The sequence below is a fragment of the Mastomys coucha genome, unplaced genomic scaffold (genome assembly GCF_008632895.1).
Source record: "Mastomys coucha isolate ucsf_1 unplaced genomic scaffold, UCSF_Mcou_1 pScaffold21, whole genome shotgun sequence".
Classification (NCBI taxonomy): Eukaryota; Metazoa; Chordata; class Mammalia; order Rodentia; family Muridae; genus Mastomys; species Mastomys coucha.
The window spans coordinates 143,724,247-143,735,375 of record NW_022196904.1 but is presented as its reverse complement, the minus strand read 5'-3'; the positions used below and the strand labels follow the sequence as shown (position 1 = coordinate 143,735,375).

At 41.0% G+C, this 11,129-nt stretch overlaps 1 protein-coding gene across 6 annotated transcripts in view; it reads left to right on the top strand.

The window, feature by feature from the left end:
* The first annotated feature begins 287 nt into the window (after positions 1-287).
* The window catches only part of LOC116103608 (protein FAM111A-like), a 33,779-nt gene continuing 22,937 nt past the window's right edge, over positions 288-11,129 (top strand). For 5 of the 6 annotated variants that reach the window (XR_004123511.1, XM_031389805.1, XM_031389804.1 and 2 more), the window contains exon 1: positions 1,609-1,660. The gene's annotated coding sequence lies outside the window, so the exon portion shown is untranslated. Of the gene's footprint in view, positions 470-1,608; positions 1,661-11,129 lie in introns of those variants that run through there. The other variant, XM_031389802.1, reaches the window with a different exon arrangement.

Below are 11,129 nucleotides of genomic sequence, written 5' to 3'. Positions count from 1 at the left end.
TTAAGCACTGAGCCAGAAGTGTCATTCATTTGGAGGACCAGGAAAGTATAAGTTTGTTTTCAGTGATTGTTTCTTGTCCCACTGTGTCCTGGAGGCAGCAATGCTGTGGGTTAGGACAAAGTGTCTGTTAGCTGTTTATCTTGTTTCTTAAAACTCTGGCTGAGGAAATTGAAACAGAGAGAGAAATTAGTCAAGCTAGGAAGCTTTAAGCATCTTTAAGATTGGTCAGGAAATGGTGGGGGGGGAGGGTAAGAGGGAGTAAACTAGAAGTAAGGGGGTAGGGCAGAGAAGGATGTAAATGAAGAGGGGTAAGGGAGACAGGAAAGAAAGAGGGAAAGGAAATGAGAAATTAAAGGGTAATTGGCTGGGGGTGGTGAAGAGGTGGGCCAGGAGACTGGACAGGGAACCCTCCACAAGCTCCATTACTTTATGACTTTACTGAAGAAGAGGCAGCAACTCCTGAATTAAGGTCAGTGGAATCCTAGCTTCTCCTATCACAACATGGATTGTTTTAGGATAGCTTCAAGCATTGAATATTTTGCTATAACATGGTTCTGTCTGAATAGTGGGAAAGCTAGGGGGTGGAAAAATGGATATGGAGTAGATTCTTAACCTCTTCCCCCCACCCCCGGCAGGGTTTCTCTGTGTAGCCCTGTGTCCTGTAACTCACTTCATAGACCAGGCTGGCCTTGAACTCAGAAATCTGCCTGCCTCTGCCTCCCAAGTGCTGGGATTAAAGGCATGTGCCACCACTGCCTGGCTGGATTCTTAACCTCTTAACTCTTGCTAAAACACTTGCAAGGGAACTGGAAAATTCATGTTGCTGTCTGTGTTATAGGGAGCCCAGCAGAGATGGCCACTCAGACACTGTCTACAGGCCAATTAAAAATCTTTGGGCTGGAGAGATGGCTCAGCCGTTAAAGGCTAGGCTCACGACTAAAAATCTTTATTCCAACTGGCTGAGAGTATTCAGGGGCAGGAGGTCCCAATTATAATACCCATGGCCATGTAGACTAAGGGGATTTTAAAGGGAAAAATCACAGTTTGATATCTTGCTCAGCAGCAGGTCAGGGAGCTTCTCACAAGCAGGCAGTTTAACAGAAGATAAGTTAAGCTGGGGCATTTTGGCCTTGGGTCCTAGAACAGTTAGATAATTTTCCACAGGATTCTCTCTCAAGGAGATCAAATTGGAGTTAAACCTAAACTAGCCTCAGCACGAACATATGATGATGGAACCTCTGCTCTGTCTTGCCCAGTCTCCTCTGCTCAGTTCATTTTTCTAAGTGTAATCCCCAAGTTCACTGACCAGTTGAGAAATAAATCCATGGCCTCAGAAATACTATAAAACAGTTCAGTTCCTCATCTGCTTTCCAACTTTCATTTCCTCAGAACCTCTACTGTTCTAAGAATGTCCCTGGTTAAGTCTTAGTATTGATAACAGTATCAATAGCAGTAATATTCCCTAATCCATATATCACAGGTGGTCAGTGCCTGAAGCTGTTGCCTACATATTATTTGTTTATCTGTTATGTTTGTTTTGTTTTGTTTCAAGACAGGGTTCTTCTGTATTGTGCTGGATGTCCTGGAACTCACTTTGTAGATCAAGCCTCAAACTCACAGAGATCCACCTGTCTCTGCCTCCTAAGTGCTAGGATTAAAGGTATGTGTCATCATGCCCAGCTTGCATGATGTATTTCCAATCTTCACTATAGTCTATGATGAATCTATGCCACTCCTCTTGGGGTGAGAAAAAGGCAGAAAATAAGTAGTGTGCTCAAGACCATATAGCTGTGAGTGGAGTCTGAGATGATCCTAGACTCATGGCCACTCACTCTTCTGTACACTCTTCATCATAGGATATATTTGTCTCATTTACAGTTGCTGCTACTTTTTACAAACAAGGAACTAGGTCCAGAGAGGCTATATAGATTTCCATTGTAGTTTAGTAGCAGTAGTTATTGGCAGAAATCTAGGGGTCAACAGAGGGGTTAAAATCATGGATATATTCTTTGGATGACTCCCATTAGGCTCAGTGTGTCACTTAAACAATAGTGTGAAGAGGCAACCCAGCGGTGACAGTTCCAGAGACAATTTCCATGTTCTTTTCAATAGACTAATAATTTTGTGATAAAAGATAAAAGTGTACAGTTATGTCATGTTAGTGGTAGCTGGCTTATATTCCCAGCACTGAGTATGATCACAAGATTAGGCTACATGGTAAGAGCCCTCTTAAAAAAATGGGTTATTCTGCAGCAAAGTGCATGAACTTGCTGCTCTTACAGAGGGGATGAATTCAGTTCCCAGCAATAGTAGTTCACAACCACCTGAATCTCAAGTTCGAGGGAACTGAGCATCCTTTTCTTGGTTTCCGTGGGCCTTTCATTTACATGGTGTAATACCTAGCACACACCAGCTCATAAAATTAATAAAGAAATCCTTAAAAAATAGTTAACTAAAGATGATTTTTATATCTCTATTTTTATTTGAGTAAATAAGTCATCATTGTAACTATAGAAGATAAGGTCCTTCATTTCTAGACATAGGAAGTGACTTAGGTTTAAAATGCCATCTAGAAAAATAAAAGGCAAAGTAAATTTGCTGCCGGGGACTTTCTGGGTCATCATACCAAGGCTGATTCAGAGTTACAGGGAATAATTCACTCAGAAGGCATTTTAGGAAAATAAGAAGTCTTTGAAATTGGGGCACAGTCTCTGCAACCATAGCTTCTGGGCTTGAATAGAAAGGGTTAATATCCACCAAGGACTCATTGCTGTCAGCAATGGCTTCCTCATACTGTATGGGTGGAGTCGGGTTTAGCTGCTGGCTTTGCTGCTGAGGTGTTTGAAAGCCTCCATGGTATTGGATCAGGAGAATCTTCATCCTGTGAGGAAACACAAGCGTACTTTAACCAGCAGTTAACAGTACATCGGGCGGGTCCTTTCCAGAACGATTGATCAAAGAAGAGGATGTTGGAGAATATGAGGTGGAAGCTATATTTAAAGTCTCCTTTTTGTAATTTAGTAATATGTCCCTCTAAAGTCTGATAAGCTCTTTCCATAATAGACTGTCCTTATGGGTTATATGGAATATCTCTAAGAATCAAAGAGGTGACTGCGGAGAGGGTAAATAAATCTAATCCAGTGGCATGTTTTACCAGAGTAATCTAGTGAGAGTATGAGAAGTGGATACAGCAACCTAATTGCAAGGTTGTGTGGAATTAATTTGCTTTAATTGTTGGCTTGAAATTACTTTTTGTACCAATTGTAGAGCTTATTCTGCCTCCTAAAAGTTTATATTCCTAAAGGTTTTGAAAGTCATTTAATGTTGTGAACTTATCTAGCCTTAATGCTTAAGGATAGTGGATCACTCTTTGTGTCCTTAACACGTGACCCAAATAAAATCCATACCTACAAATTTTTGATAAGGGTAAAGTTGTTTTCATATCCTGAGGGAGGAATTTCCATTGATATTTAAGATATGGCTGTCTTAAATTTGTAGGGATAAAACCAAAGGCCAACCTTTTATGGTCTTGTGGATTTAAGAAATGGTAAAGAAATAATCCTGTAAATCTATGACTATGAGATTATCAGCCCGAGGAACAGCAGTGGATGGCAAAGCAGGCTGAAGAGTTTCCATGTCTTCCATAGTCTAATTAACTTTTCTCTAGTCTTGTAGGAGCTTTCACTTTCCTGATTTCTTCTTAATGACAAATATAGGGACATTCCAGGGACTATTGTAAAGTTCTATATGTTCCAGTTGTAAACGTTCATTAACCTGAGCTGTAACTGCTTGTATCTTTTCTGTAGCCAGGGGTCATTGTTCCACTCAAACAGGAGTCTCAGATTTCCAAGTAACAGATGGGGTCAGCAGCCACTTCAACAGTGGCCCCTAGGGAAAAAACCTTTATCAAAGCCTAACCCCTCTCTGTTACTTTATTTAGGTTGTACGTGTTCTGTAATACGGTTCTGTAATACCTTGACTATTTTTCTTAGCTTCATATTGGGAACAAATTTCATTTGTATCATTTGAGAGGCAACTAAATAATTTGGACTTATTAAAGGAACTCCCATCTGTTCCCCCATTACATGAAAGGTAAAGATAAAATCACATAAGGACAAGAAGAACCAGAAGACTCTTCATCTGGCCTTGTTAAAATCTCAGCGTTGGCTGGGCGGTGGTGGTGTATGCCTTTAATCCCAGCACTTGGGAGGCAGAGGCAGGCGGATTTCTGAATTCTAGGCCAGCCTGGTCTACAGAGTGAGTTCCAGGACAGCCAGGGCTATCAGAGAAACCCTGTCTCGAAAAACCAAAAAAAAAAATCTCAGCGTTTTTTGCCACATTGGCAGTCAACTAAAGTTCATGGGGTACTTTCAGATTGCTAAGAGGAGGGCCAGCCTTTTCCAGTGATACAAGGTACAAGATACATCAGCTCTTGTATTTATAAGACTTTCAGCAGCCTTATCCTGTACCTTTAAATTTTCATGAAACCTGAATTTTTAAATTCCTCTATTTAGAATGCCATATACTTAGAACCAAACCCCCACTTTCCTCTTGCTTCAGGGGAGGCTGATTTTCCTAATGAAAGATAAGGAAGCAAAAGCAATCGTGCAGCTCAACTCTCTGTCCCACATGTATTTGTATGGTTTTAGTGTGTGTGCATTGGGGTGGGGGGGTGTACTAAAGCAAAACCTTAATCTCTTCCATACAGTTTGAATCAATTACCCCTAGAATGACCTGAAAACTTTGTAGAGAGATTGAACTTCTTCCTCAAATAAGACCCATATACCCTGGAGACAGAGAGCCAAACACTCACTGGATATATAAATTATGAGGAAATCTGAGGTTAATATTACTGAGGTGGTGGAACTGAGGTCCAGTCCTGTAAATACTGCTTTTATTTCCTCAGATAAAGTGATGGTATGAGAGTCGTACCAAAGCTATGTGAATTCACTTTTTCTTATTTGTTCTAACTACTCTTAGGCCTCAGGGGGAAGCTTCTAGACTCTCTATAATCCAATCTTCCAAGATAACTGATTCAACTCTGCTTTGGCTGCATTGCTCTGCCTGGCCTCATGTGAACTTTGGCAATAAGTTCAAATCTTCCAGCTCATTATCGTTCTCTGGCTTGTTCTGTCTTCACCTATGTCTAGCGTGTTCTCTCTGCAATATATCTGTAAACAACTGTCCGAGTAAAATTCCCACCCCCCCTTTCTCTCAAGTTGCCTCTCTTTCCTTTGCTGTTCTTATGTGAGTTAAGCATAACCTATCTCTGACTCATTCTGTCAAATCTTTCTCTAATTCATCACTTTGTCTGTCCCTCAATTAGAAGTCACTTTCAAACATGACTGCTTCTTTCTACAAAGTAACTGTACCTTCTGATATCAGTGAAGGAGTTAGAGAAAGGATCAATGGAGCTGAGGGGTTTGCAGCCCCTTAGGACGAACAACAATATGAACTAACTAGTACCCTCAGAGCTCCCAGAGTCTCAACCACCAACCAAGGAGTACACACAGTGGGACTGATTGCTCTGGCAGCGTGTGTATAGTGGAGGATTGCAAATTCGATCATCAATGGGAGGAGAGAACCTCAGCCCTGTGAAGTTTCTGTGCCCCAGTGTAGGGGAATGCCAGGGCCTATAATAAGCAGGAGAGGGTGGGGTGGCAGGCATGGAGAGTGGGGAGGCAGCTGGGGTTTGTTTTTGTTGTTTTCGTTTGTTTCTTTGTTTTTTAGAGGGGAAACTGGGAAGGGAGAAATTTACATGTAAATAAAGAAAATATCTAATAAAAAATAATAATTAAAAACAAAAACACACACACACACACACACAAAAAAATAGTTACTTGGGCTCTTTCTTCTCTGGCTCAAGGGCCCCTCATTGGTCAGGGAAAAGGCTCACAGTTTGTTTAACTCTTTGTGAGTCAGAGGGAAAGAAAGAGAAAGAAAGAAAGAAAGAAAGAAAGAAAGAAAGAAAGAAAGAAAGAAAGAAAGAAAGAAGGAAGAAAGGCACACAGACAACATGCACACCAGATGAAGCAGAAAAGGTCTACATCTCAACTTTATTTTTGTTTTCAGCTTTTTATAGCTTTTTAGACAAAATGTTCTCTATAAGAAATAATTACTTAATAGATAAATTGTTACATAAAAGGGAAACAGAAGGATTTCAATAGTACGTTCAAAGCAGTGTTTCATTCTGTTATCTCATTATAAATTCAAAGCAACACCTGAGGTTTCATCCTTGAACCCGATCTAGAATGAATGTTTTTCCTTGATCATAAATCTTCCTTAAACTTATCAGCTAGCCTGTATCAGCTAACCTCTGTTGACCTTCTTGGCTATCCAACAGTAGTGGAGGCCACCTGTTCTAGTTTTACCAAAACCTTACATGACTGTTTCATGCTTCTCCTTCCAAAGCCTGGCTGAAAAAAAAATCCCCTTCTCTTTCCCTGGGTCTCTTTTTCCTCATAGTAACCAGAAGTCCCAGATGTTCCTTCCACCCAGCAATTGGCTCCCAGCCTCCTTTGTTGACCAAATCAAGAACCAATTAGGGAACCAGATTATTGTATCAGCACCTCCCCCTACAAAGCCTATTCCTTTTCTTAGTGTAATTTATGAAAGCTCATTGTATTCCTTATTATGCAGCTTTTACTTACTATTCCATGAGGAAGGGTGCATTTTATTCTTGATTCCACTTTATTACATCTTTCTGGCAAAATAACTAAAACCATCTCCTTACAATTTCTTCCTAAAATTATTTGAATCAAACTATGAATTCTATGAAGTCTTCAATTTATCTAAACAGCATCAATTCAGGACGTTCATCTTCATATTGATCTGAAGGAAATTTGCCAATAGGTGGGCTTTATCCAGGAATTAATCACAGCAGGATATAGGCAGTGAACTCTCCTGATGTCCATTCATACCAAGCCAAATAAATGAGGAGTATAGCAATAACAAACATGAGAAAGCATATCAGTAGGAAAAAAGCAATCCCGGGACAAAGTCTCTGGGGCAATGCCTCACTAGAGCTCACCCATCACACCCAAGCATGTTGATGGGCCATCTCCAGTGAGCTCACTTGCCCACTGCCATTCTACCTGCATGGCATCTGCTAGACATTGGGAATATACCATTTTTGGTATATTAATGAAAGTTGTATTTTTCTGTGGTGTTCTACCAGAGCCCAGTACTGTCCCTGTAGTGGCAATTCTTTTATTTTTTCTTTAAACAGTCCCCACTAAAATGTCCTAGTTGGCCACATGAAAAACACACTTTACTTCTTCCTCTTTGGGTATAGTTTTTCTGACCTTTTGAAACTTGAATGGCAATCTGTCCCTAAAAGGCTGTTGCAATAGCTACTTCCTGTTCATAGGAAGGGGTGACTTCAGAACATACTCTAAGAAATTCATTAAGATCTGATTTTCTAATTTGTCTTAGCAGAGTCTGGCTAGCAAAGTTTGTGTTTTCAAAAGGCAATTGTTTAGTAATAATTTGTGCAGCTTCATCTTGAGGAACCGTTTAATTTTTGGTTTCCATTAGTTGGGATAAGGAAGCTTCAAAAGGTTTATCAGCCTTTTGTCTAATATTAATTAATCCTATTGTCTTAAGATCCGCAGCGATAGCTGAGCACTGGGTAAGAACCCCTTTAGTAAGCTTCTTCAAACTCTTTGTCATCAAGAACAACTGTAGAACAGTCAAGTTATTCTCCTAACTGATGGGCTTGTTTAGGAGTCCCTCACAATCCCAGTGAAGGGACAGGGATTTCATCTTTTCTAGACTTGTTAGGCTGGAGTTGAGTCTTAGATATCGAAGGAGGCCAATCAAGATTATGCTATTTTGTGGCCTCTTCCTCTAAATCTTCCTCTTCCTTAGAGAGTGGATTATCCTCATCTTTATCATTCTCAATCTCCAAAGCCTATGAGAAGCAGGGAATATATTGGGGGATTTATTTTTAAGCTATGATCTAATGATGTAGTGTTTTCTCCATCATCTTGCCCTGCTGAAGGATAGAACAAAGTATCTTTTTCCTGAGGATTGCCAGTATTTACAGCTTGCCTCAAAATGCACAAAGTAGAGCAAGCCTCAACAGACATATTGTCAGGTCTATTCTTCTGATATCAAACTTTCCTAGTCTGTCCCTGGTTTCTAAATCCAAAGTCCCATGGTCCAGGAACCAAGGACTACATTGCTGTGCAAATTTTAAGAAAACAGTCAATTAGTAAGTGATAACTTTGATTCCCCCTTTCTTTAAAGTATGCTATATTATATCTATAAAGAATCTTATTTTTTTCTTTAGACTCCTTATGGCCTGTGACTTATTTGTAGCTCTTGCCTTTTTACCCGTCTGTACCTTGTCTATTTCTTACCCAGGAGTTTGCAAAGCCATTCAGTGAAGTCCTATTCTTACCATAAGTAGACTTACCTCTAGGTGTCTGGGCATCAGATGTCAGGGGGCTTCCCCAGCAGAGGGGGTTGTTGCTGACAGGGCAGCTGGCAGAGGAGATATGGAGCCCTCAAGGGGAGGGAAGAGTGAATCAGGAGAATCTCAAAGCTCTGACTAGCAACCAAGTACTTCTTTATTTATAAAGGTTTCACAGAACCAAGAGAGACTAATGACTATCCAAGAAGTAAGGAAAATGTGTTTGATTTTTCATTACATGCCCAGGGTTACAAATATAGTTACAATTAGGAAATATAAACAGAACAGATTTTATTTTTATTATCAGCCCTATAACTCCAATTCTAAGAATCTAAAGTATGTTTCCCCCAAACATACTTATTAGATGACAGCCTGCTTTTAGGATGGCAGCATTTGCTGTTTGAAAGCACTTCAGCCAAACACAAAAAATCTGAACCACTCTTATTTTTGAGTAGTAAATAGTAATACCTAACTTCATATACTATATGTTTCATCATCTATGCTATAAAGTAGAAAAAGTTTATTTTAGCATATCTTTTTTTTACTGAGTTCTATTCCTCCAGTGATATAACCTACATGACACCAAATCTTTAACCTACATTCAGAGAGCAATCATATTTTAAAGGGAGGCCTTTAATCTCTAACGTTTTCTCCTGGTTTTTCAGAGTTTTTTGACTGTCTCTGTTTACCCTGTACCTATTATACTGTTTGAGTCAGCTGGGAGAATACACCACAAGAAGATTCCTGGACTAATGGCCTCATCTAGCTATGTGTTTATCTGTTCTTAATGATCTTCAGGGCATAAAGAAGACTTCCAAATAGTGGCCAGATAAAGTTAATTTTAGAATTTTCCTAAGAAGACTCAGGTACACTTTTCTAAGGAAAAGACATAAAATGAATCACAATACAGAAAGCATCCAAGAACACAACAGGCAGAGACCAAAATCCAAAAGTTAGAGACAGAACAATAGCAATTGCAGCAATACACTCAGCTTTGATGGAACTATGTCAAGCAGCTGTGCTGGCTTTATGAATCTTGGCATTTCCAGTGAATATACCTTTGTCTGTTTGCAAAGAGAGAATGCTGCTAATCGTGTGATTGGTGTTTTACAGTACTCTACACTGTCTTTTCTATCAGAAAACATCCTATTGTATGGCTAATGTAGAACTAATACTCACCTCACAAAGTTGCAAGAGCTGTGTGAAGTAGTTGGGGGAGAAGCCCTTAGAACATGACCCAGAACAGCACAGATCCAGCTCATCCATTCCATAAATGTATTTTATGAATGTGGCAGAGGGATCTGCCTTATGACCAGCATTGTTCAAATGGTGAGGTAATAAAGTAATATAGATCCAGAGAAAACAAAGATGGTCACAGTCACTGGCACCTACCACAGATCTCTGAGGAGAAGCCATGGAGACTGGTTTCGTGATGCCTCAACAGAAAGCTGCTGCAGCTGCTTGCCCATCTGGGAGACAGAAAGTGTGGGATGGTGGTGCTGTCAGCAGCTTTCAAGCACAAAGGTTGAAGCCTGTGAGCCTCATGGCAGTCAGAAGCTCCCACGGAACCTGCCCCTGGATGCCCCACCTAGCTGTGAGATCGTCCTGATTCTAGGCACCACCAATATATCTGAGACAAGTCTCAGCAATAGTGAAGTATTTATGATGCTTCAGAAACCAGGAACCCTGAATCCAACCAATGACTCCTTCCAATGAATATTTACATGTAAAGCTGTTTGGGCAAAACAAATATACTGTGTGACATACTAATTTCCAGTACCACGATGACAAACAAATATGCAATAGAGAGGTGGGAAAGATGGAGGACTGGAGTGGGGAGTGAGGGTGGACAGAGGCAGGGATGAGACGAGATGGTAGTGACAGGTGTGAGAGAAGCTTGTGGTAGTGGAGGAACATGTCATTGGTGAGTAGAGCAGAAAGGGTGATGTGCAGCGTGTAACTTGCATAGACACAGCTCCTGAACACCAGCTGCACAATCTCCCTGGCTGTGAGGAACAATAAGATGTCTGAGATAAAGAACTGTTCATTTTCTGGATTGGACCTCCTCAAATAACCTCTATGGTCCATACTGCCCCTGAAGGCCATGTGGTTGATGGCTCCAGGACGTGTTGAAACCCAAGGTTCACATGGATGTTAGTGGTCTATGCTTCCACTAGACATCATGTTGAGGTCCACAATCTGTGCTGCCAATAGAGGCTGTGTGTATGTCTGTGGTCTGTGCTACTGCAGAAGGCTATGTTGATGTCTGTCATCCATGTTACCGCTCCAGGCCATGTGGATATCTGTGGTTTACGCTGCTGCCTAAATCCATGTTGATGTCCATCCGCTGAGCTGTCACCAGAGACTATATTGTTGTCTGTGACCTGTGTTGTCCCAGAGGCCGCCATGCTGATGTTCTTGGCCTGTGCTGCCACCATACATATCATAGTGTTGTCCATGACCCATGCTACAGCAGAGGATCATGTAGATGTGCCTGACTGGAGATAATACTAAGGTCTGTGGTGTATGCTGCCTCTGGAGACCATGTGGATATGACCATGGTCAGTACTGTTACCAGAAACCCATGTCCATGGTCCATGCTCCTGATGATTGTAAAGGGCAAAGAAGCTACTTTTGCAGTGGCATGAGTGCCACGGACCGGGATTTCTCGCGGGGTCCCTGTTCCGCGGGACACGGGATTCTGGCCAGGTGG